Genomic DNA, 27215 nt, shown 5'->3' with positions numbered 1-27215 from the left:
TATAAATAACAACCATTTCTGGACTCTAGAAATTGACCAAAGGCAAACAAAAGGCTGGGGAACTATCACGAAGAATTTATGTCAATAAGTTAGATAACTTCAGTGATGGAAAAATCTCTAAAAAGACACAAATAATTAAAACGGACTCAAAAAGAAATATAAAATCTTAATAAACCTCTAGCAAGCAAATATATTGAGTTAGTAATGAAATGGAGAAGGCGATGGCACCCCACTCCAGTACTTTTGCCTGGAAAATCCCATGGATGGAGGAGCCTGCAGTCCATGGGGTCGCGAAGAGTCGGACACGACTGAGCGACTTCACTTTCACTTTCATGCATTGGAGAAGGAAATGGCAACCCACTCCAATGTTCTTGCCTGGAGAATCCCAGGGACGGGGGAGCCTGGTGGGCTGCCGTCCATGGCATCACATAGAGTCGGACACGACTGAAGCGACCTAGCAGCATTAGCAGTAATGAAATATCTTCCCACGAAGAAAGCCCAGGCCCAGCTGATTTCACTGGTGAATCCCATCACATATTTAAAGAAGATAACACCAGACCTTCACAAACGCTTCAGGAACTAAGGGACGAGGAAGCACTTCTCACCTCATTTTATTGGCCCAAAGCAAGACAAAGACATAAGAAAACCACAGACCAATATCTCTCATGAACATAAGTAAGTGTTACTCACTCAGTCCTGTCTGACTCTTTGCAACCCCATGGACTGTAGCCCACCAGGCTCCTCTGTCCATGAAATTCTCCAGGCAAGAATGCTGGAATGGGTTCCCAAAACATAGATGCAAACATTCTCAAAATATGACAAATCAAATCCAGCAACACATAAAAAACATTATACATCATGACTATGTGGAATTTATCCTGAGAATCAAAGGCTGAGTTAGTGTTCAAAAACCAATGCAATTAATATACTACATCATTTTACTAGAACAGGAAAAAATGGCAAGGACAAAGGCCACATGATGATCTCAATAGATAGAAAAAAAGCATGTGAAAAAATTCAACATCCACTCAAACTAAAAATAGAGAAACTTCTTTAACCTAATAAAGAGAATTTACAAAACATTACAACTATTGTTATATTTTATGATGAAGGATTGAAAGCTTTTCCCACAACGTGGAAACAAGGTAAGAATGTCTACTCTGAACACATATATTAATATTCAGCATTGAACTGATGTTTCTAAGTCAGTGAAATAAGACAACAATAAAACAAAAGATATTAAAGACATTCAGATTGGAAAGGAAGAACTAAAAATTGTCCCTATTCACAAACAATATGAACCTGGATGTAGAAAATCCTACAAAACCAATAAAATTCTACTAGAACTAATGAATAAGTTTAGCAGGTCACAGATACAAGATCAGTATTAAAAAATCAATTGTATTTTTATATACCAATGATGAACACTACAAAAGTGAAAATAAGAAAATGATTCCATTCAAAATAGCATCAAAATTGATAAAATATCAAAATATCTAGGAGCAAATTTAACAAAAGAAGTGTAAGACTTGCACACTGAAAATTATTTTTTAAATTGATGAGAAAAATAAGGGAGAGATATTCCAAGTTGATGAATTGGGAGATTAACTATTATTACGTGGCGTGTGTGCGCTAAGTCGCTTCAGTCATGTCTGACTCTGTGACACTATGGATTGCAGCCCAACAGGCGGCTCTGTCCATGGGATTCTCCAGATGATACTGGAGTTTCCATGCCCTCCTCCAGGGGATCTTCTCAACCCAGGGGTCAAACCCACATCTCGTACGTCTCTCGCATTAGTAGGCATGTTCTTTGCCACTAGCACCACCTGGGAAGCCCAACTACAGTGGCAGTTCTCCATGAATGAATCTGTATATTCAATGCAATCCCCATCAGAATCTCACAGGCTTCTTTTTGCAGAAATTGGCAAGCTGATCAAAGGACTCAGAATAGCCAAAACAACTTTGAAAAGGACGAACAACGTTGGGAGCGTTAGACTTTATGACTTCAAAACTTACTATAAATCTCATGATCTTAAATTAGGCAAGGAGTTCTGAGATATGACACCAAAGGTATGACCCATAAAAACATAGATAAATTGGACTTTATCAAAATTTTAAAAATTTTGTGCTTCATGGGACACTACAAAGAATATGAAAAGATAAGCCATAGACTTGGAAAAAAATTTTGCAAATCATATATGCGATAAAGGATTGGAATGCAGAATATATAAAATTTGATTTATGAGTTGGCATAGTAAGAGATTAACAACAATAACTAATAATAAAATAGGGTAATTAGGGCAGACAGAATGAAAACCACAATCACAAAAAACTAACCAAACTGATCACATGGACCACAGCCTTGTATAACTCAATGAAACTATGAGCCACGCTGTTTAGGGCCACCCAAGTTAGACAGGACTTGGTGCAGGTTTCTGACAAAATGTGGTCCACTGGAGAAGGGAATGGCAAACCATTTCAGTATTCTTGCCTTGAGAACCCCATGAACAGCATGAAAAGGCAAAAAGATAGGACACTGAAAGATGAACTGCCCAGGTCAGTAGGTACCCAATATGCTACTGGAGATCAGTGGAGAAATAACCCCAGAAAGAATGAAGAGATGGAGCCAAAGCAAAAACAACACCCAGTTGTGGATGTGACTGGTGATGGAAGTAAAATCCAATGCTGTAAAGAGCAATATTGCATAGGAACCTGGAATGTTAGGTCCATGAATCAAGGCAAATTGGAAGTGGCCAAACAGGAGATGGCAAGAGTGAACATTGACATTTTAGCAATCAGTGATTCCTAAAATGGACTGGAATGGGTTAATTTAACTCAGATGACCATTATATCTACTACTGTGGGCAAGAATGCCTTAGAAGAAATGGAGCAGCCATCACAGTCAACAAAAGAGTCCAAAATGCAGTACTTGGATGCAATCTCAGAATGGCATTGAAACATGTATAATATCATATATGAAACGAGTCGCCAGTCCAGGTTTGATGCACAATACTGGATGCTTGGGGCTGGTGCACTGGGATGACCCAGAGGGAGGATATGGGGAGGGAGGAGGGAGAAGAGTTCAGGATGGGGAACACAGGTATACCTGTGGCGGATTCATTTCGATATTTGGCAAAACTAATATAATATTGTAAAGTTTAAAAATAAAATAAAATTTAAAAAAATAATTATTAAAAATTAAAAAAAATAAACACAAATGTAATAAATATTTGATAAAAGGAAATCACACACACAAAAAAAACAACAATGGAATAACCTCTGTTCATTTCCAAGGCAAACCATTCAATATGACAGTAATCCAAGTCTATGACCCGACCAGTAATGCTGAAGAAGCTGAAGTTGAATGGTTCTATGAAGACCTACAAGACCTTTTAGAACTAATACCCAAAAAACGTGTACTTTTCATTATAGGGGGCTGGAATACAAAACTAGGAAGTGAAGATATACCTGGATTAACCGGCAAATTTGGTCTTGGAGTACAAAACAAAGCCGGTCAAAGGCTAACAGAGTTTTGCCAAGAAAATGCACTGGTCAGAGCAAACACCTTCTTCCAACAACATAAGAGAAGACTCTACACATGGACATCACTAGATGGTCAATACCAAAATCAGATTGATTGTATTCTTTGCAGCCAAAGATGGAGAAACTCTATACAGTCAGCAAAAACAAGACCAGGAGCTGACTATGGCTCAGATCATTCAGACTTAAATTGAAGAAAGTAGGGGAAACCACTAGACCATTCAGGTATGAGCTAAATCAAATCCCTTAAGATTATACAGTGGAAGTGGTAAATAGATTCAAGGGATTAGATCTGATAGGCAGAGTACCTGAAGAACTATGGATGGAGATTCATAACATTGTACAGGAGGTGGTGATCAAAACCATCCCCAAGAAAAAGAAATGCAAAAAGGCAAAATGGTTGTCTGAGGAGGACTTACAAGTAGCTGAGGATAGAAGAGAAGCTGAAGGCAAAGGATAAAAGGAAAGATATATCTATCTGAATGCAGAGTTCCAAAGAATAGCAAGGAGAGATATGAAAGCCTTCCTCAGTGATCAAGGAAAAGAAATAGAGGGAAATAACAGAATGGGAAAGACTAGAGATCTCTTCAAGAAAATTAGAGATATCAAGGGAACATTTCATCCAAAGATGGGCACAATAAAGGACAGAAATGGTACGGATCTAACAGAAACAGAAGATGTTAAGGAAAGGAGGCAAGAATACATAGAACTATACAAAAAAGATCTTCATGACCCAGATAACCACGATGGTGTAATCACTCACCTAGAGCCAGACACCCTGGAATGAGAAGTCAAGTAGGTCTTAGGAAGCATCACAATGCATAAAGCTAGTGGAGGTGATGGAATTCCAGTTGAGCTTTTTCAAATCCTAAAAGATGATGCTGTGAAAGTGCTGCACTCAATATGCCAGCAAATTTGGAAAACTCAGCAGTGGTCACAGGACTGGAAAAGGTCCGTTTTCATTCCAATCCCAAAGAAAGGCAATGCCAAAAAATGCTCAAACCACCGCACAACTGCACTCATCTCACACACTAGCAAAGTAATGCTCAAAATTCTCCAAGCCAGGCTTCAACAGTACATGAACCGTGAACTCCAGATGTTCAAGCTGGATTTAGCAAAGGCATAGGAACCAGAGATCAAATTGCCAATATCCACTGGATCATCAAAAAAGCAAGAGAATTCCAGAGAAACATCTACTTCTGCTTTATTGACAACACCAAAGCCTTTGTGTGGATCACAACAAACTATGTAAAATTCTGAAAGAGATGGGAATACCAGACCACCTGACCTGCCTCCTGAGAAACCTTTATGCAGGTCAGGAAGCAACAGTTAGAACTGGACATGGAACAAAAGACTAGTTCCAAATCGGGAAAGGAGTAATTCCAGGCTGTATATTGCTTATTTAACTTATATGCAGAGTACATCATGAGAAATGCCAGGCTGAATTAAGCAGTAGCTGGAATCAGGATTCCTGGGAGAAGTATCTATAACCTCAGATATGCAGATGACACCACCCTTATGGCAGAAAATGAAGAGGAACTAAAAAGCCTCTTGATGAAAGTGAAAGAGGAGAGTGAAAAAGTTGGCTTAAAGCTCAACATTCAGAAAACTAAGATCATGACATTTGGTCCCATCACTTCATGGCAAATAGATGGGAAAACAATGAAAACAGTGAGAGACATTATTTCCTTGGGCTCCAAAATCATTGTAGATGATGACCGCAGCCATGAAATTAAAAGATGTTTGCTCCTTGGAAGAAAAGATATGACAAACCTAGACAGCATATGAAAAAGCAGATACATTACTTTGCCAACAAAGGCCTGTCTAGTCAAAGCTATGGTTTTTCCAGTAGTCATGTGTGGATGTGAGAGTTGGACTATAAAGAAAGCTGAGTGCTGAAGAATTGACACTTTTGAACTGTGGTGTTGGATAAGACTCTTGAGAGTCCCTTGGACTGCAAGGAGATCCAGTCAGTCAATCCTAAAGGAAATAAGTTCTGAATAATCATTGGAAGAACTGATGCTGAAGCTGAAACTCCAATACTCTGGCCACCTGATGCCAAAAACTGACTCATTGGAAAAGACCCTGATGCTGGGAAAGATTAAAGGTGGGGAGGAATAGGGGATGACAAAGGATGAGATGATTGGATGGCATCACTGACTCACTGGATATGAGTTTGAGTAAGCTCTGGGAGTTGGTGATGGACGAATAAGCCTGGTGTGCTGCCGTCCATTGGGTCACAAAGCATTGGACACAACTGAGCAACTGAACTGAACTGATTCTAATAAAAACTATATACGTGGTCCCTCTCAAAATATCTTCTTTTTTGGGGGGGGCACCCCACACAGTTGGTACTTCTTAGACCAGGAATCGAACCCACATCCTAAACAGTGAAAGTAGGGAGTCCTAACCACTAGACTGCCAGGGAATCTGCTCAAAATATCTTACTGTAGTGTACTCTCCCTCTTCTTGTGATAATGTGATATGATAAAAAGCCCACATAATAAGAGAAAGTACGGTGAATGATGTAGGCACCGTGATGGAGTGTTAGGCTGCTGTTAACCTTCTGATGTTACATCAGAAAGAGGATTATCTGCTTAGGGTGATCCTGAATAATCGAGACATGATGATGTCCAAGGTTGGGTGTCTGGAACAGAGAATGTCAATGGAGATCCAAGACAGAATGAGATGCATGAGATATTATCATGCTATTCAAAATGGTGCACAATTTTAAATGTTTCGATTGTTCATTTCTGGATTTTTTCCATCTAACATTTTCAAGCCATGGTTGACAGCAGGTAACTGAAACCATGGATAAGTGAGGACTACCGTATTTGAGTTTTTCCCTTCCAGCCTCTGGGACAAGCTGGCACCTGAAAACGGTGGAAGATGCCATGACCTGATTGCTAGGAATGACCCTGGAGCTCACACTGACCAAGCCAGAGCAGAGGCAGTACTGTGTTGGGGCTGGGCAGCATGTGCAGGAGGGCAGGGAAAGCCAAACCCACATGACTGGTGTGACCACATGCAGTCAGAAAGAAATATTCTAGGTCACTCTACACTCAAAAGAGTGCTTGCCAGGATGGCCTGGCAGTGGGCCTGGTATTTAAGAACTTTTTTGCTGAGCCCACCACCCAGATTCCAGCCCTCTCATTCAGGGCCAGGTTACCCAAGAGGGATACCAAGGGGTGTTTCAGATCAGATCAGATCAGATCAGTCTCTCAGTCGTGTCCGACTCTTTGCGATCCCATGAATCGCAGCACACCAGGCCTCCCTGTCCATCACCAACTCCCAGAGTTCACTCAGACTCACGTCCATCGAGTCAGTGATGCCATCCAGCCATCTCATCCTCTGTCGTCCCCTTCTCCTCCTGCCCCCAATCCCTCCGAGCATCAGGGTCTTTTCCAATGAGTCAACTCTTCGCATGAGGTAGCCAAAGTACTGGAGTTTCAGCTTTAGCATCATTCCTTCCAAAGAATACCCAGGGCTGATCTCCTTCAGAATGGACTGGTTGGATCTCCTTGCAGTCCAAGGGACTCTCAAGAGTCTTCTCCAACCCCACACTTCAAAAGCATCAATTCTTCGGAGCTCTGCCTTCTTCACAGTCCAATTCTCACATCCATACATGACCACTGGAAAAACCATAGCCTTGACTAGATGGACCTTTGTTGACAAAGTAATGTCTCTGCTTTTGAATATGCTATCTAGGTTGGTCATAACTTTCCTTCCAAGGAGTAAGTGTCTTTTAATTTCATGGCTGCAGTCACCATCTGCAGTGATTTTGGAGCCCCCAAAAAATAAAGTCTGACACTGTTTCCACTGTTTCCCCATCTATTTCCCATGAAGTGATGGGATCAGATGCCATGATCTTTGTTTTCTGAATGTTGAGTTTTACACCAACTTTTTCACTCTCCACTTTCACTTTCATCAAGAGGCTTTTTAGTTCCTCTTCACTTTCTGCCATAAGGATGGTGTCATCTTCATATCTGAGGTTATTGATATTTCTCCTGGCAATCTTGATTCCAGCTTGTGCTTCTTCCAGCCCAGTGTTTCTCATGATGTACTCTGCATAGAAGTTAAATAAGCAGGGTGACAATATGCAGCCTGATGTACTCCTTTTCCTATTTGGAACCAGTCTGTTGTTCCATGTAAAGTTCTAACTGTTGCTTCCTGACCTGCATATAGGTTCCTCAAGAGGTAGTAGGTCAGGTGCTGTGGTATTCCCATCTCTTTCAGAATTTTCCACAGTTTATTGTTCAGTCGTGTCAACTCTTGGCAACCTATGGACCGAAGCCTGCCATTGTCCTCTGTCCATGGAATTCTTCAGGCAGGAATACTGGAGTGGGTATCCATGCCTTCCTCCCTTCTCCAGAGGATCTTCCCAACCCAGAGATCAAACCCACATCTCTTGCATCTTCTGCATTGCATACGGATTCTTTATTTTAAATTAATTTATTTATTTTAATTGGGGGCTAATTACTTTACAACATTATAGTGGTTTTTGCCATACACTGAGATCAATCAACCATGGGTGTACATGTGTCCCCCATCCTGAACCCCCCTCCCACCTCCTTCCCATCCCATCCCTCTGGGTTGTCCCAGTGTACCAGCTTTTCGTGCCCTGTTTCAGGCATCAAACTTGGACTGCTATTCTCTGCTATTCTCTCAAATAATCCCACCCTCACCTTCTCCCACAGAATCCAAGAGTCTTTTCTTTATATCTGTGTCTCTTTTGCTGTCTCACATATAGGGTCATAGTTACCATCTTTCTAAATTCCATACGTATGCGTTAATATACTGTATTGGTGTTTTTCTTTGACTTACTTCACTCTGTATAATAGGCTCCAGTTTCGTCCACCTCATTAGAACTGACTCAAATGTGTTCTTTTTAATAGCTGAGTAATATTCCATTGTGTATATGTACCACAGCTTTCTTATCCATTCATCTGCTGATGGACATCTAGGTTGCTTCCATGTCCTGGCTATTGTAAACCGTGCTGCAGTAAACATTGGGGTACATGTATCTCTTTCAATTCTGATTTTCTCTATGTATATGCCCAGCGGTGGGATTTCAGGGTCATATGGCAGTTCTGTTTCCATTTTTTTAAGGAATCTCCACACTGTTCTCCATAGTGGCTATACTAGTTTGCATTCCCACCAACAGTGTAAGAGGGTTTCCTTTTCTCCACACCCTCTCCAGCATTTATTGCTTGTAGACTTTTTGATAGCAGCCATTCTGACTGGCATGAAATGGTACCTCATTGTGGTTTTGATTTGCATTTCTCTGATAATGAGTGATGTTGAGCATCTTTTCATGTGTTTGTTAGCCATCTGTATGTCTTCTTTGGAGAAATGTCTATTTAGTTCTTTGGCCCACTTTTTGATTGGGTCATTTGTTTTTCTGGAATTGAGCTGCATGAGCTGCTTATATATTTTTGATACTAATTCTTTATCAGTTGCTTCATTTGCTATTATTTTCTCCCATTCTGAAGGCTGTCTTTCCACCTTTCTTATAGTTTCCTTCATTGTGCAAGGAAATTTAATTACGCCCCATTTGTTTGTTTTTGCTTTTATTTCCATTACTGTGGGGGATGGGTCATAGAGGATCCTGCAGGCAGATTCTTTACCACTGAGTCACTGGGAAAGCCCGAAATCTTCCTGGACCAGGGATCAAACCAGCACCCCTTGCTTTAGCACGCAGACTCTTAACCACTGGACCACCAGGGAAGTCGCAAAGAAGCTTTAAGTGAAAGAGAACACCTTAAAAATTCTTTAAAAGATAATTGAGGGTTTTTTTGTTGTTGTTTTGTTTTTGTACATGGTATAGTTGTTCCTGAAGGAAAGGCTGAAAGGAGCACCATATAGAAAATGAGTGACTTCTCTCCCAAAACGGAAAAAAGTATGAGGTCAAACTCCATACATACCACTTAGCAGCTGGGTAGCCCCATCCCTGGTGGTGAACTTCTCTGACCCTCCACATTCTCTTCTGTGAACCTTCTGTAGTGGTGGTGGTGAGAGTGAGTTCAGTTCAGTTCAGTTGTGTTCAACTCTTTGCGACCCCATGGATTGCAGCACACCAGGCCTCCCTGTCCATCACCAACTCCTATAGTTTACTCATACTCATGTCCATTGAGTCAGTGATGCCATCCAACCATCTCATCCTCTGTTGTTTCCTTCTCCTCCTGCCTTCAATCTTTTCTGGCATCAGGGTCTTTTCAAGTGAATCAGTTCTTCACAGCAGGTGGCCAAAGCAGGTGAGAGTGAAAGAGGCTAATTTATAGGTAAAGCACCTTCGATGTGGTAGACACTCAGTAAATACATGTGTACAGGAGCTTCCACCAGGGAACTGAAGTCGACAGGAAGGGCTCCTGAAGGAGAAGGCTCCATGGGACTAAAACTGGCCTTGGACGTAGAGGACTTTGGGGGATGTGCAGAGAAAGAGGCAGGGCCTCTGTGCTTCCATGAAGAGAGGCTCAAATGTGGGAATAACCCAGTAGAAGGACGCAAGCCAGCCTGGCTGGAGGGGACAGTGTTGCCAGAAGGAAGGATGGGACCCAGAGCTATCCAGACCCTATTGGAAGATCAGTTTTTGGCCTGAATCAAGCCCCATCACTCAATGGGTCAGAGCCAGAGTCTCATCTTTCCTGCTGGTTCCAAGTGGCCTTTAATTCTCAATCTGTGCTTGTCTCTACCTATGCTTGAAGGCCCTCAAGATGACCCATGTTAGTTGTCAAAAAGCTGTTCCAGCACCCAGCATGGACTCAGGTCACTAAATTTCACCTCCACCCTCCTTCTGCCTCTGTCTCACCTACAGTCAAAGAGCAGAGGAATTGCCATCTTTCTCCACAGTGCCCACCACCTGCTATTCATTCACTGGGAACATTTAAGATGTGGTACATATATACAATGGAATATTACTCAGCATGAAAAGTAATATTATTGGGTCATTTGTAGAGATGTGAGTGGACCTAGAGACTCTTGCAGAGTGATGTAAGTCAGAAAGAGAAAAACAAATAGTGTATATTATGGCATATATGTGAAATTCAGAAAAATGGTACAGCTGCAGGGCAGGAATAGAGTCACAGACATTGAGAGTGGATGTGTGGATGTGGAGGGGGACGGGGGTCAGGGTGAATGGGGAGAATGGGATTGATCTATATACACTACTATGTGTAAAGTGGATAGCTAATGGGAACCTGCCATACAGAGCAGGAAACTCAGCTCAGTGCTCCGTGATGACCTAGAGGGGTCAGAGGGAGGTTCAGGCGGAAGGGGATATATGTATACAAAAGCTGATTTACTTTGTTGTATAGCAGAAACTAATACTATGTTGAAAAGCAACTATACCCCAATTTTAAAAAAGAATTATTTTTTTATAGCTTTAGCATTCATTGATTATCTTACAGTGTTATATGGAAGCATTAAGTGAAAAGAACAATCTGGAAAGCAGAAAGAAAGGTGTGTGACTCCTTTTTTTAAAAATGAAGTACAACATGACCTTTCTTAAACACTTGGATATTCTTAAATACATTTAAGATATTTAAAAGATTAAATTTTCCATGCTTATTACAGTTCCTTAAAAAACAAATTAAGATTCATATATTCTTTACAACTGAGGTGTTGCAGATTTCTCCCGCCAGATCTGGTTTTGTCCATTAAATCTCTATGGCATGGAGGATCAATCTAGAAAACCCAACGTTTACTTCTAGTGATTCCTTAAATAACTGGGAATAGACCTGCCATATGACCCAGTAATCCCACTGCTGAGAATACACCCTGAGGAAGCCAGAATCAAAAGAGACACATATATTCCAATGTTGATTTCAGCACTATTTGCAATAGTTAGGACATGGGATCAAACTAGATGTCTATCGGCAGATGAATGGATAAGGTAGTTGTGGTTCAGTTCAGTTCAGTTCAGTCGCTCAGTCGTGTCCGACTCTTTGCGACCCCATGAATTGCAGCACGCCAGGCCTCCCTGTCCATCACCAACTCCCGGAGTTCACTCAGACTCACGTCCATTGAGTCAGTGATGCCATCCAGCCATCTCATCCTCTGTCATCCCCTTCTCCTCCTGCCCCCAATCCTTCCCAGCATCAGAGTCTTTTCCAATGAGTCAACTCTTCGCATGAGGTGGCCAAAGGACTGGAGTTTCAGCTTTAGCATCATTCCTTCCAAAGAAATCCCAGGGCTGATCTCCTTCAGAATGGTGGTTGGATCTCCTGCAGTCCAAGGGACTCTCAAGAGTCTTCTCCAACACCACACTTCAAAAGCATCAATTCTTCGGCACTCAGCTTTCTTCACAGTCCAACTCTCACATCCATACATGACCACTGGAAAAACCATAGCCTTGACTAGATGGACCTTTGTTGACAAAATAATGTCTCTGCTTTTGAATATGCTATCTAGGTTGGTCATAACTTTCCTTCCAAGGAGTAAGCGTATTTTAATTTTATGGCTGCAGTCACCATCTTCAGTGATTCTGGAGCCCAAAAAAATAAAGTCTGACACTGTTTCCACTGTTTCCCCATCTATTTCCCATGAAGTGATGGGACTGGATGCCATGATCTTTGTTTTCTGAATGTTGAGCTTTAAGCCAACATTTTCCACTCTCCACTTTCACTTTCATCAAGAGGCTTTTGAGTTCCTCTTCACTTTCTGCCATAAGGATGGTGTCATCTGCATATCTTAGGTTATTGATATTTCTCCTGGCAATTTTGATTCCAGCTTGTGTTTCTTCCAGTCCAGCGTTTCTCATGATGTACTCTGCATAGAAGTTAAATAAGCAGGATGACAATTTACAGCCTTGACGAACTCCTTTTCCTATTTGGAACCAGTCTGTTGTTCCATGTCCAGTTCTAACTGTTACTTCCTGACCTGCATACAGATTTCTCAAGAGGCAGGTCAGGTCATCTGGTATTCCCATCTCTTTCAGAATTTTCCACAGTTTCTTGTGATCGACACAGTCAAAGGCTTTGGCATAGTCAATAAAGAAGAAATAGATGTTTTTCTGGAACTCTCTTGCTTTTTCAATGATCCAGCGGATGTTGGCAATTTGATCTCTTGTTCCTCTGCCTTTTCTAAAACCAGCTTGAACATCAGGAAGTTCACAGTTCACGTATTGCTGAAGCCTGGCTTGGAGAATTTTGAGCATTACTTGACTAGCGTGTGAAATGAGTGCAATTGTGCAGTAGTTTGAGCATTCTTTGGCATTGCCTTTCTTTGGGATTGAAATGAAAACTGACCTTTTCCAGTCCTGTGGCCACTACTGAGTTTTCCAAATTTTCTATTTGTACATATAGTTGTGGTACATATACACAATAGAATATTACTCAGCTATGAAAAGGAATGCATTTGAGTCAGTTCAATGAGGTAGATGAACCTGGAGCCTGTTATATGGAGTGAAGTAAGTGAGAAAGACAAATACTGCAGATTAACGCATATATATGGAATTTAGAAAGACAATACTGACTATCCTACCTGCAGGGCAGCAAAGGAGGCACAGATGTAAAGAACAAACTTTTGGACTCAGTAGAGAAGGCAAGAGTGGAATGATTTGAGAGAATAGCATTGAAACATGTACATTACTTTATGTAAAACAGATAACCAATGTGAGTTCAATGCATGAAGCAGGGCACCCAAAGCCAATACCCTGGGACAACCCAGAGGGATAGGGTGGAGAGGGAGCTAGTTCAGGATGGGGGGCTGGCACATGCACACCTGTGGCCAATTCATGTTGATGTATGGCAAAAACTATCATAATATTATAAAGCAATTATCCTCCAATTAAAATAAATTAACTTAAAAAAAAGAAATGTAAGCCACAAACTCAACCTCTTGACCCATAAAAGAATGTAATTTATTGTATAGATTTCCAGAGTTAGCCTGACCCTCTCACAGCACGATTGAGACATTTTGATTGACAATTGTCTCTTCTCCTCTAGGAAAGTGTTGACCTTGCCATCCCATCTGGGTCAGAGTACCCCCCCAACCCCCGCCACCTTAAGCAGAGGTTCAGTAGTAGTTTTTCAATAAATGAAAGAATTTCTGGCTAGATTGTGACTCCAGAGTTACCCAGCAACACTTAAGACCCATCACTGAGATGAGAAGCAGTAATTACCAAATTCATCAATTGGATTCTAGGCACTTCCATTGTTACAGCTTCCTATTTAATTGTCTTGTGTAAAATTCATCAGTAACCATTGTAAGTCAATACTGAGTCAGTGAGAGAGATTTCCATGTCATAGATCTTTATGAACTTCATACTTGCATTTCTCATCAGGCAGCAGAGGAATGCCAGCTATGGGTCTTTCCTGCCTCTAACATCAATTAATTAACCCTAGGATCCAGCAGAAGTCACCAGCAATGATCCATCATGGAAGATCTGTACATAGTTAGAACCCTGCCTGACCAATGTACTTTCCATCCTTTTGGTCCAGAACTTGAATCAGATCAGTTGACATGTCTGATTTGCATTGCTCAGTGTGTTTTTTGCTTTTTTGTTTTAAAAAACTAATTAATTTTGGCTGCACTGTGTCTTCATTGCTGCATGAAGGCTTCTCATTACGGTGGCTTTTCTTGTCGCAGAGCACAGGCTCTAGAGCACAGGCTCAGTTGTTATGGCGCATGGGCTTAGTTGCTCTGAGGCATGTTGGATCTTCTCAGACCAAGGGTCGAACCCACATCTCCAATGTTGGCAGATGGATTCTTTTTTTTAGGTCCTTTTTTTTTTTTTTTAACTTTACAATATTGTATTGGTTTTGCCATATATTGACCAGCAAGGAAGCCCCTGCTTGTTTTTTTTTAATTTTTTTAAAAAATGATTGGTGTTTAATATCTGAAAATCAGGAGATGTCTTATAAAAATCTGCAAAGCATCTGTAGATGTCAACATCTACAGTTGACATCTCAGTTTTTGTTTGACCAGAACCAATGGGAGCTAAATACAGTCCAACCACTTTGGACCCAGCGTCAGCACTCCCATGGCCAACCCTCCAGTAGTTATCCTTAACTCAGCCTGCCTCACTCACTTCTGTTACCCAGCCTTGTATTACTACCAGCAGGAGTTGAAATCCCTAATTGCAGATGGTTGAGGATTGAGGCTGGAGATGGACACACAGGCCTCACCATGGGAAGCACCACAGGGAGCTACAAGTAGGGCCCCGTGTAAGTTGTTTCTAGGGGTTGCTTTTTGTTACAGACATATAGGGCATGTTAAAAGCTGAAACTACATATTTATCCTGGAAGTGAATAAGGACCACTGCCATAGGATTGTGAGAACGTGTCTTCAGTCTGAGAGTCCCCTACTCCAGGGAGGGTTGATTTCCATGTGTTGTCTAGAAACACCCCATCAATCATGAGAACTAACCAGGGTGACTGAACTAACAGGGGAAAGGACATGTGTTTGGATTGTCTAAAGAAGCCCTGGGGTGGTCCAGGGCAGGCTTCGCCACCCTGGTTCTGTATTAGAATGACCAGTCTGACTCAGCTGCTCTCAGGGGAGGCCTGGGACCCACATATGTATTGATAAAAAGTCCCCCAGTGATTCTTATAGGCAGTCATGGTAGAGAATCTCTGATCCCAAGCAAGTTTATCTTCTTAAGGTCAGTAAGCATGGGACTGAAACACAGTCCTTGGTTGAAAGCTTGAGGGTTTTGCCTGCCCCACCAGACCAAAGACCCAAGATGGCTTGGTGTTACAGCCTTCTCCTAGCACAGTGCCTGGCATATGGTAGATACTCAGTTTATACATATGGAAAGAAGAAAGAAAGGGAGGGAAACAAGGCATCATCATAGAAAGCTTATGATCCAGCTTGGCTCTGATTTTGTGGTTCTAGAATATGGTTGTCATGTCAGGTTTGAGGAGGAAGGAGGAGACCCCAATATGACTACACTAGCTTGAGAGAACTGTGTTTACTCCTCATGCTCTCTCCCTGGGCAGTCTGGAGTCAAGCTTACGTGGGAAGGACATGTAGTTGAAAAAAGAGAATCCTTCATATTTACAGAAGAATAAATGCAAGTTTTAGAGATGAGCTGACTTCTTCTGATACCCAGCTCCACGGGGACCATGCTGGATCCATGAGCACACGATGTTTCTTCCATGAGAAGAAGCAGCCTAGAACCACCTTTCCCCAAGCAAACACACAGCCCACACCACCTCCATGGACTTGGCTGGGGAACCACGGTGACTCTGATACCAAACACCCAGCTGAAAGTCTGCAATTTCCACAAGTTTGTGCGTCTCATAAAAATTTAAACACCTGCTAAGTGCAGCAGCAAGTGAAAACAACACCTTTTGCAGGAATTTTCTCACTTCTCAGAGGTGACATGTTTCACCCAGCAATTCCCCTGGCGCCGAGGCTGCTAAAAGACAAAAGGGGCGGGTACGACGTGCCCTCTACAAGTCCTGGCAGGGACCTCTGGAGCCAGGGGTCGGCCAGTGCTTTGGGAAGAAGAGAGCCTCAGCCACAGGAAACATGTAGGTTGATCTTTGAAGTCAGAAATGGCTGGGCCTGGAAGACATGGCCCTGGAAAATGGTGGCAAAAAAAGAAAATTGACAAGAGGATTAAGGAGAGAACATGCTCAGCTGGAACATAGGGAGTTAGGGGGTGGCTGACAAGGAGCTGTCGCAGACTAAAGACCAGATACATGCTAGACATTCTGCGCACAAGCTAGTTTCGCAGACTGCACCAGTCTTTGGTGCCAGTGGAGCCTCCAGACCAGTAACGAATAATATACTGCCAACATACCATCTGATGTGAAGAGCCAACTCAGTGGAAAAGATCCTGATGCTGGGAAATATTGAGGGTAGGAGGAGAAGGTGGCAACAGAGGATGAGATGGTTGGATGGCATCACCGATTCGGTAGACATAAGTTTGAGCAACACAACATTTAGGCTGTTCAAGACACTGGCACGATGCAGGCTTCAGACCATGCAAAGTCCTGCAGTTTCCAGGTCTCATATGAACTTCCTGGGTCATCCCACATTCCTCCCTGATGTGGGTTGAATTGTGTCCCTTCAAAATTCTTTCACTGAAGTCCTATGCCCCAGTACCTCAGACTGTGACCTTATGTGGGAGGAGGATATTTGCCAGTATGATTAAGTACGATGAGGTCATCCTGGGGTAGGTAGGCCCCTAGTCCAATGTGACTGCTGTCCTGATAAAAAAGGGGAATTTGGACATGGACACACAGAAGTGAAAGTGGAGATTGGAGTGAAGCCAGCAATTCACAGAAAGCTGAGAAAGAGAGATGTGGATAGATTCTCCCTCACAGCCCTCAGAAAGAAACAACTCTGCCAACACCTTACTCTCAGACTTCCAGCTTCCAGATCTGCGAGGCAATGAATTTTTGTTGTTGAAGCCACCCAGTTTGTGGAGCAACTTGGCCCAATGAATACACTCTCCAACCCTTGCTTTCATCAGGGACATCAAGTGGTTGCCCTGGAACCTTCCTGTAAATCATCCTGATGCCTGCCCTCCAGTGAGTCACCTATGTCCAGGTATATTGAGTCCAGTCTCAGCTTGGACTAGAGCCTCAATGTCCATCATCCAATATAATCCATCCTAAAGAAAGCCTGAGAAAGAACTTGTATCTTTACTTTCAGCTGAGTAACTGCACATCAGCTAAGTAACGGGACCATAAAGAAGGCTGAGCACCAAAGAACTGATGTTTTTGAACTGTGGTGTTGGAGAAGACTCTTGACAGTTGCTTGGATATCAAGGAGATCAAACCAGTTATTCCTAAAGGAAATCAACCCTGAATATTCATTGGAAGGACTGACGCTGAAGGTGAAGCTCCAATACTTTGACCATCTGATGCAATGAGCCGACTCATTGGAAAAGACCTTGATGCTGGGCAAGATTGAAGGCAAAAGGAGAAGGGGATGGGAGAGGATGAGATAGTTGAATGGCATCACTGATTCAATGGACATGAATTTGAGCAAACTCTGGGAGATAGTGGAGGACAGGGGAGCCTGGTGTGCTGCAGTTCCTGGAGTCGCAAAGAGTCGGACACAACTTAGCGACTGAACAACTAACAATTACATCTCAGGAAAAGTATAGGACTCAGGTAGGATCACACATTTTCATCAATTTCAGGATTTCTCCATCAAACCAGTTGGGGTAAAATGGCTGAGTAGCATATGCTCAGCAAATCTGTGGTCAGGGAACTTCACATTAAACAGTAGTACTGCCACTAAGTGGGCAGTCTGTCCTCATCAACCCTAACCCTAGAGGGACACCCACTATGTCCATCTCACCCTTTCTGGAGCACTTGTAATACACTGATGCTTCACAATGGGCCTTGGGTAGAGACCAAGAGACACCAAGCCAGTAACAGCTGCCTGGGAAGGGGGTTTGTAACTGGGGGATCTGGGTAGAGCAAGGGCATAGGATGAATCTGGAGAAAGATGTGCATCAGGTGGAGATATACCTAGCCTGGGAAATCCAGCTTGGGGAGGGAGGAACATGAGCTCAGTTTACTACTGTTCCTCCTGGAATCCCACACTTAAACATGCATGCCTGTGTCCCTGGCCATAATATTTTCATAATTTCCAGGATGAAATCCAATCTTCCCTAAAGGTACCCTGTGAAGTGCTAGCTGCAGGAGATGCTCTACAAAAAGATATTAAAAGTTCCAAGGATGCATAGTCTTGGGAACACCATTTCTCTTGGAAATCCCCAGTACAAATTAGCATATTAAAGTCTCTGAGAAGCCTTGGAGTGAAGAACCTGTTTTAACCCAACAATTTCCAACCATAGGTCGTAGCATAAAGGAAACTATAAGTGTGTGTAATATCCGTTTTAAAAAGGCAGAATATATTCTAGCAAACATGATCATAAGACTACTTTAATATTGATAATATGAGAGAGAATTTCACTGAAACGTTGAGGACTGTTTTTCATTCTTGGGAGAAGCTCAGCTCAGTCATAGGGAAATATGACCTCTTCCCCTGCGACTGCTCTGTGAGTGCCCACCAGGCATTAAAACATGCCCAATGTGAGCAGCTACACTTGGCAAGTGATCAGCTTTCTGCTTCACTGCGCTCCCACATAAGGTCCATTCTGCACCCTATGTGCTGTCTAATGAAAGGAGACTCAGAGACTGACAGAGACCAACAACTCAGAGGGAATCTCTCCAGCTTTTTCTCTTTTGAGCCATGGGGCTGCTCATCCAGGGTGTGTAACCATCTTTAGTGGGAAGAGCTCTCTGAGTGTGTGGTGTGCTGGCAGTCAGGACTGTTGGCTCAGAAAGGAGCCAACTGTTGCCTATTTAGGGCAATAGGAGCAGTCGCTCTGACCTACACACACTGTCATGAGTGGTCTCTGACAGTAGGAAAGGTAGAGGTGTGATCATGTCTTTGAAGAGTGAAGTGGAGCCTCACTCCCCAATCTGCCCAAGGGAAAGGGGTCAGATTGAAGAGGCTGAGGCTCCTGTCAGCACTGGGGCACTAAATGGGCCACTCTCTGGAGCCCTCCCTCTGGACCTGACATCTCACATGCCCCCAGCTGTTTTCCTTCCCAATTGCTCAGGCTCGAGACCCTTCTCTCCATCTTCGCTGCAGGCTTCCTGCAACTGGACCCCATCCCTGGGCCCGGACAGCCTTCAGTGCCACTGGCAACCTCCCTGTCCAGCTGCTTGCCCCTCCACTCCTCTGCAAAGAGGTCCTTCAGGGCAACATCCTTCATCCATCAGACTCCTTCAAGGCCCGCTAACTGTAGGATGTGCTACAGCCCCTGCCCACTGGCTCTCACATCGCAGCCCTTTGTGACCTGGCTTTTAGTTGCTGTGTAATTCTGTGCCTTAAATCCTAGCAGAGGAACCAGGTCAGTCAACTTATCTGTACTATGCCTTCCCCTGCTCCCCCTCCTCCTCTTCCTCTTCATCCTCCCCCACCCCTCCTCTTCCTCCTCCTCTCAGACTGTGCACATCCTATTCTTCTCCACAGCCCACCTAAAGTTCCACATCCTGCCTGGTGTGTCTTTAGAGTGAACTCTTATAGGACCCATTACTAAACACTCATATAGCATTCGCCTTCCTCTCCGTGTTGTTAACTGTGCTTTATAGATCTCCTCCCCCGCATCCCCCCCCCCCAAATAAGCCTCTCTATCGTAAGTTTCTTTGCTGTTTCCTTTATTCCTATTCTTTGGATTTGCTGGTTCTTTGAAAACACTGATTAAATGGATAAACCTCTGATAATGATGAGCAGGTTAAAAAGAAGACATAACCTATAGCAAGAAGATAAGAGGGAACAGCAGACAGTACATGATAATCCAATGTATTAAAAATGACTACGACAATAAATTTGAAAATATAACCAACATAAACAAATTTCTAATATGGCTTTTCTAATTGATAAAAAAATAAATGGAAAATAATCATATAACTCTTAAATAAGTGGAGCCAATAATTTTCATAGTCAGATGCCTGTTTCCTACCAGCTTTGCTGTCAGCTCCCTGGTAACTTCTTGATTGCATCAGAATGTATATTGATATCACCTGACTGAGGTTGGCCGTCCTATCCTTCCCAGTATTCCGGGGGGGGATGGGAGAAGGCCAGCTGCTTCCAGACAACTCTGTTGCTCTGATGGTTTCCTCTGGCCACCCCAGCCCAATGTAAAGCTTCTGTGTCTTTTGCAGAATTTCAGATAAGGCCTTTAGCCTTCCAATTCCCTTTGCCCATGTAGGAGCAGGATGACCATACTGAATCAGTTTTTTTTTTCTTAATTGAAGTATAATTGACTTACAGCAGTATGTTAGCTCCAGGTACACAACATAATGATTCAATGTTTCTATACATCACAAAATGATCTATCCCCACAATAAGTTTGATTACCATCTGTTTTCAAACAAAGAGATTATGCAGTTATTGACTGTATTCGCCACACTGTGCATTTCATCCCTGTGACTCACTTATTTTGCGACTGGAAATGTGTATCTTTTAATCTCCCTCACTTCTTTCACTCATCCTCCCGCCTCCTTCCCTTCTGGCAACCACCTGTCTGTTTCCTTATCTATGAGTCTGTTTCTGCTTTGTTATGTTTGTTCATTTGTTTTGCTTCTTAGATTCCATATATAAGCGACATCGTGTGGTATTTGTCATGCTTTGACTTATTTCGTCATCCAGGTTCATCCATGTTGTCACAAATGACAATATTTCATTCTTTTTATGGCTGAGTAGTATTCCATTGTAGATATACACACATGCCTTCATCCATTCATCTATTGATGGATACTTAGGTGGCTTCCATATGTTGGATATTACAAATAATATTGCAAAGGATACAGTGTCTCTGTTTTTCAACAGAAAACAGAAATGAGTGTTTCTGTTTTTAAATGAGTGCTTCTGTTTCCTTCAGAAAAGTAGAAGTGAAGTTGCTAGTCCATATGGAAATTTTATTTTACGTTTTTGGTAAATAGTCGTATTTTTTTCCACAGTGGCTGCGCCAGTTGACATGACCACCAACCGTTCCCTTTCCCCTGTCTCTGGTGGTTCTGAATCTTGACAGCTGGACTATGTAGTGAACTGAATGAATGAGCTTAGTCCTTACTGCTCACAATGCAGCTGAGGGACCGATGGACAGCAGCTGCTCTGGTACAGGTTTCACCGTGGTGCATTAAAGAAGCCAGCCTGGGGAGGAGGCACAAATTGAGGGAGAGAGGAAAGAAAGGGGAAAGGGGAGGACAGAGGCCTGCTGTCTGATCCTGGGGTGCTCTAGTCAGAGAAATTTGCTTGGGAGCTGGTTGCCATAGGGGGACAGTCTTGGGAACCTGTGCCGCAGCAGTGACTAATGTGGCTGGAGAGGCCCTGATGGTCTTTGTTCTTAGAGACTCAAGACTTTGGCATATGCACTGGAGACAAATGAGCTCTATCTTCTTATCCATTTTGTTTTATTGCCTGATTATCCTAGTTTTATAGTTTGTAGATTATATTCTTCGTCTTCACTTTGCTCTTCAGTTTCTTATATTTTAATTGTTCTCAACTGATGTAGGATTTAATGACTTTCTTTTATCTTGCTTATACTTTTATCCCTGGCTTATATTTTATCTACCAGTTCTCTCATCATATTCAACTTTTATTTTGAGTTTTATCTTTATGTTGTTCGTTTTTATTTTAGCCTTGTTATTTGCCTTTCACGCTGTTTTAAAATGGCTTTTGCCTTGATTCATCTCTTTTGTTGATAGCCTACTGTTACTTTACGTCTTGTATGCTCTTTAATTACCAAACGGTAAGTTTGAGAAAAGTCTTGGAGGAACCAGATGTGAGGGTTTGTGCGGTGTCTCAGAAAGGACACTTTGAATGGTCAGAAACAACAAGCCACTCATGCTGCCTCCAGTACAAAGAAGGCTTATTGAAAGGATACAGGCTCATACCAAAGAAACAAAGTGCAGCAAGGATATTCAAGCCTTATTAGAAATGGAAAATTATCATCAACAGCTATCTTCTCGCCTGGCTCTCATTCTGGACTCCCTTGTTCCTCCCTCTCTGCTCCTCTCTTTCATGTGTCCTCTTCAAACAGTTCAGATCTGCTTTCCCAAAGGCCCAACCCCAGCCCCCAGCTCAAGTCTGCATGCCTTATAGTCCAGAACCTATTACCATAGAACTGACTCAGTCACTGTCAATCAATTCCAAAAACCCGGAAGAGACACTCTGACTGGGCAGTTCAGCTTGGCAAAGTTTTCAACTTCTGTCTCTACCCCACCCCCACATACATCAGCCATCAGGATGGTGGCAGGTAGTACTCAAGACTGTACTTTCTAGGCTGTAGCAGGTAGGTTCCCTGCCCAAAGGCCATGATGGACAAGGAAGGGAGAGAGCCTGGATGCCTTTTTCCATATAAATGATTCCACAGAGGGACTTCCTTGGTTGACCAGTGGTTAAGACTTTGCCTTCCAATGCAAGGGATAAGGGTTCGATCCTTGGTTGGGGACCTAAGATCCACTTTCCTCGCAGCCAAAATATAAAACAGAAGCACTACTGTAACAAATTCGGTAAAGACTTTAAAAATGGTCCACATCAAAACAGAAAAGAAAAATCTTTAAAAATAAATAAGTAAATGATTCCGCTGAAACATCCCAACCTCACCCCAAAAGTGCCCCCCACTCCCATTCTGCATCATCCCTCTATTTCTTTTTTTTTTTTTTCTTACAGTTTCCAGTCCCATATTAGGGAAGTTTTTGGCTATATTTTCTTTCAGTATTTTCTCAGGTCTTTTCTCTCTCTCTCTCCTCCTTCTTGGACCCTATAATGTGAATATTGATGCTTTTTTGGGGAGGGTTATTTATTTTTTTTTATTTTAATTAAAAGATAATTACTTTACAATATTGTGATTATTTTTGCCATGCATCAATATGAATCTGCCACAGGCATACACATGTCCTTTCCTCCTGGACCACCCTCCCACCTCCCTCTCCACCCTGTCCCTCCAGGTTGTCACAGAGCACCCTGCATCATACATCAAACTCCCATTGGCTATCTCTTACATATAATAATGTATATGTTTCAATGCTCTTTTCTCAAATCACCCACCCTCTCCTTCTCCCACTGAGTTCAAGTCTGTTCTTTAAGTCTATGTCTCCTGTGCTGTCCTGCACATAGGACCATTGGTAGCATCTTTCTGGAGTCCATATATATGGCCAGCTGTAAACTGAAATGTCTACCGGACTGACCACCTTGAGAGACAGCATGTAACAATGAAGTAATAATGGTTTTATGTATAGTCCTTTTATGGAGGTTCTTGACAATTTATATTTTTAAGTCAGCAATTCCTCCAAATCTTGGAAACATGGACAAGGATTATTTTCATTTCCTCTTGAAAGAAATCTAGTCAGAGGCACAAAACCTAGTTAAGCACCTTCAACCGACTCTGGAGGGCTGTTTATGGTGAGCCTAGCCTCCTGCCCGGCCCCATCAAGACACCCCCTGGCTGGGCTCCCCTGCCTGGGCCTCTTCAGCCACCCCTGTAGCTGACTCTTCATCTATTTAGCAAACTTACTCTGAGCACACTGTGTGCTGGATTCCCATCTGCTCACATGGGGCTTGTGACACTGAACAGGATACGTACATGACAGTCATGGCTGGACTGCATGTCCTTTAAGGACGTTCTCTCCCTCTGCCTCCTCAGGGCCCCCACAAAGGACCAAGTGGACCTGAAGGGCAGCCGAGCAAAAGTGTGTTTGTGGGCTTTGCAGCTCAGAAAGCAGAGAGTTTCAGCCTCCTGGTTTGATTTCTATATCAGTTTCCAAGGACTGCTATAGCAAAATGCCATGGGCTGGGTGGCTTAAACCAAGAGAAACTTACTGTCTCAGGGTTCTGGAAGCTGGAAGTCCAGAATCTGGTGTCAGCACGGCCTGCTTGCTCCAGCCTCTAGGGAAGGTTCCTTCTTTGTCTCTTGCAGCTGTTGGTGTTTGCTGGCGGCCTTCATGTTCCTTAGCCTATGGCTGCATCACGCTAGTCACGTGATCCTCTTCTTCTGGGTGTTCGAATCCTCTTTCTGTGCATGTCTGTCTCTGCCTTCGAATTTCCCCCTTTCTAAGCACTCCATCATATTGGACTGGAACCCATCCTAATGACCTCATTTTAACTTTATTACATCTGTAAAGACCCTAATTATACATATAGTCCCATTCTGAAGTTAAGACTTCAACATGCTTTTTAGTGGAGGGACATAATTCAATCCACAGTTGTTTCTATGGCTGATTCTGTCACCCACTAAGTGTATAGCCTTGGAAATCACTCAGTCTCTCTTCACCTCAACCACCCACTACTGTGTGTGTGTGTGTAAGCCAAACACCAAGGTCACTGCAAGGTCTAAATGAAGTTCTGTGTGTAAAGCACATAGCGTGATGCCTGGTTCATCCTAGGTGGGACTTCTCATTGTTTTCAGGTTACACTTACTGACCACACAGTTCCTCCACTCAGAGCTGATACTGTAGTTTTGATTCTGGTGTGGAGTCTGAGAGTGACAGGCCACCAGGAGCCTCCCAGGTTGTCCAGCTGGGCGTCCCCAGCAAGAGCACAGTGCCGACCCAAGGTTGGTAATGTATCAGTTTGTTGAATTGAACAACTGGACCTTGCCATTTTAAAACAACATCACTGAGGCCACCTTTGCCACAAGGCCTACTGAATAACAGAAAACAAGAGGCCTCTAAAGAATAAATTTGGGGTCAGACCAGAAAGCCTTGAATTAGAAAACATGTGTATACTTACCTCTCTGACTCTTCTCGTGCTACTGATCACATCCTCACTGTATTCAGACTCCCTTTCTCTTCCTTAAGAAGAGGCTAGCACACTGCTACCTCAGGGCCTTTGCACTGCTGTTTCTTCTACCCCAAATGCCCTGTGTATCTACCCTCTACCCTTCTTCCCTGTCTCCCAATATGTCTGACAAATTTCTTCTCATTTTTTACTCACCTAGCATCCTCCCTACGTGCAGTTATTTTCTTGTTCTTTCCCATCCTAACATTAAACCCCATGTGTAACCACATCATCAGTCTTGTACTCATTTGATACCTGTCTTTTCCATTGTTTTCCACTGTTCCAAGTTCATATGCCTGACACACAGTAAGACCAAACAAACCAAAGGAGAAAGAAGTTTACTGAATGAGAAGGTGCCAGCTGAGAGGACGGGAAATTTCAGTTTGTCTCGGATCCATCTTACTGGCTGGCCGGGGTGTGAGCTTTTTAAAAACAAAAGGGAGAAAATGGAGGGGGGATCTTGGGCTGTGTGACTAGCTGGTGCACAGCTCTCCGATTTGTGCATGGTGAGGTAACCAGGTGATATTTTGGGAGTCAACATCATCAACCTTCTGGTTCTAACTGGTCTGGGGTCTACGTGCTTGTGGTCAGCAGTTTCCATCTGGTGGGAGTCTGACTTCTGTAAAAAACAAATCAGGAATGCATTTCAGAGACTGTTATCTATGTCCGTCAAGGAGGAAGTAAAGATTCTGTGAGTCAGCAGTGTGGCTGATCTGAGGTTTAAATTGTTGCCCATTCTTCTGACCCAACTGCTATTTTTTGTTACTGCATGTTCACATGCTTACAATCACTAACTCAAAAAAAAAAAATTAGAGTATAGCAGCTTTACAAGGCTATGTTAGTGTCTGCTGTACAACAAAGTGAATCAGCTACATGTATACATCCCTCTTAGACCTCCCTGCCACCCTACCCCAATTCCACCCTTCAAGTCACCACAGAGCACCAAGCTGAGCTCCCTGTGCTACGCAGCAGGTTCCCACTAGCTATCTGTTTTACACTTGGTAGTGTATACAGGTCAATTCCAATATTCCGGTTCATTCCACCCCCATTCCCCTGTCTCATGTCCATACATCCATTCTCAACATCTGCGTCTCTATTCCTACCCTGCAAATAGGTTCACCTGTAGCATTTTTTTAGATTCCATATATGTGCGTTAATATATGATGTTTATTTTTTTCTTTCTGACTTCACTCTGTATGGCAGCCTCTAGGTTCAGCCACATCACTATAACTGATTCAAATCCATCCCTTTTTATGGCTGAGTAATATTCCACTGTATATATGTATCGTATCTTCTTTATTCATTCATCTGTCGATGGATATCTAGGTTGCTTCCTTGTCCTGGCTATTGTAAATAGTGCTGCTATGAACCTTGGGGTACATGTGTCTTTTTGAATTACAGTTTTCTCAGGGTATATGTCCAGTAGTGGGATTGCTGGGTCACATGGTAGTTCTATTTTCAGTTTTTAAAGGAGCCTCCATACTGTTATTCATAGTCTTTAGCCAGTCTTTTGAGACTGAGGAGAGGCCTGGGAAACTAAAGCTTTCCAACAAACAAGAGGTGGGGGGCACGGTGGTGGGGGGGAGTGGAGATCTGGCCCTGGGAAGCCTCCAGAGGGTCCTGCTAGGTTTCAGTCACCCCTTTTCTTTGATACTCTTCATTCCTGGGGGAAATAGGTTGGGGACAAGGAGAGAGGGAACAACATTTTTCATAGAGAGGTTAATCATAAATTTGGCAGAGGAACTTGGTTTCAAGGAGACTTAGTTTTACCATTAGACCAGATTTGAGATTACAAGATCCTGCCCAGTTTATTATCCATGGGTTACTGCCACCTAGCTCAGACTGTGCTCATAGCGGTTGCTGGGGACTGTTTTGTGGGTCTCTCACAGGTGGAAGAGTTGACTCATTGGAAAAGACCGTGATGCTGGGAAGGATTAGGGGTGGGAGGAGAAGGGGATGACAGAGGATGAGATGGCTGGATGGCATCATCAACTCGATGGACATGAGTTTGGGTAAACTCTGGGAGTTGGTGATGGACGGGGAGGCCTGGCGTGCTGCGATTCATGGGTTTGCAAAGCGTCGGACATGACTGAGCGACTGAACTCAACTGACTGAACAGATGGAAACAGTATTTCCTCTAGATAACATGTGGCCCCATAAAGCCAAGGGATGCCGATCATCCAGGGAAAATGAGTAACTCATAGTCTCTACTTTCAACTGAGTGATTCAATCAATATGATTTGCCAAGGAAGTCTGCTTGTTTTCATGGAAGTTAACAAGCACCCCTGCAACCAGCACCATCTTCGTCAATATACATGGACTATGCTCTACTTCATTTCTTTTGGGGCCCAATTTACTAGGATAACCTCTAAAAACCTCCTGCTACAGAAAAGTAATATCAAAAACAGGAAGCGGCA

The 27215-nt window shown here is 42.9% G+C and overlaps 1 protein-coding gene and 1 long non-coding RNA gene across 3 annotated transcripts in view; one reads left to right on the top strand and one right to left on the bottom strand.

Moving 5' to 3' along the window:
• Positions 1-27215, top strand: part of CLSTN2 (calsyntenin 2) — a 753689-nt gene that overhangs the window by 497540 nt on the left and 228934 nt on the right. The gene's annotated exons all lie outside the window — the stretch shown is intronic.
• Positions 24700-27215, bottom strand: part of LOC133249614 (uncharacterized) — a 76621-nt gene continuing 74105 nt past the window's right edge. Inside the window, exon 4 of the long non-coding RNA XR_009737035.1 lies at positions 24700-25417. This is a non-coding gene — a long non-coding RNA (uncharacterized LOC133249614). The remainder of the gene's footprint in view (positions 25418-27215) is intronic.

Source organism: Bos javanicus, chromosome 1 (assembly GCF_032452875.1).
Source record: "Bos javanicus breed banteng chromosome 1, ARS-OSU_banteng_1.0, whole genome shotgun sequence".
Classification (NCBI taxonomy): Eukaryota; Metazoa; Chordata; class Mammalia; order Artiodactyla; family Bovidae; genus Bos; species Bos javanicus.
The sequence above is the reverse complement of the archived record's forward strand: the minus strand, read 5'-3'. Positions and strand labels throughout refer to the sequence as shown.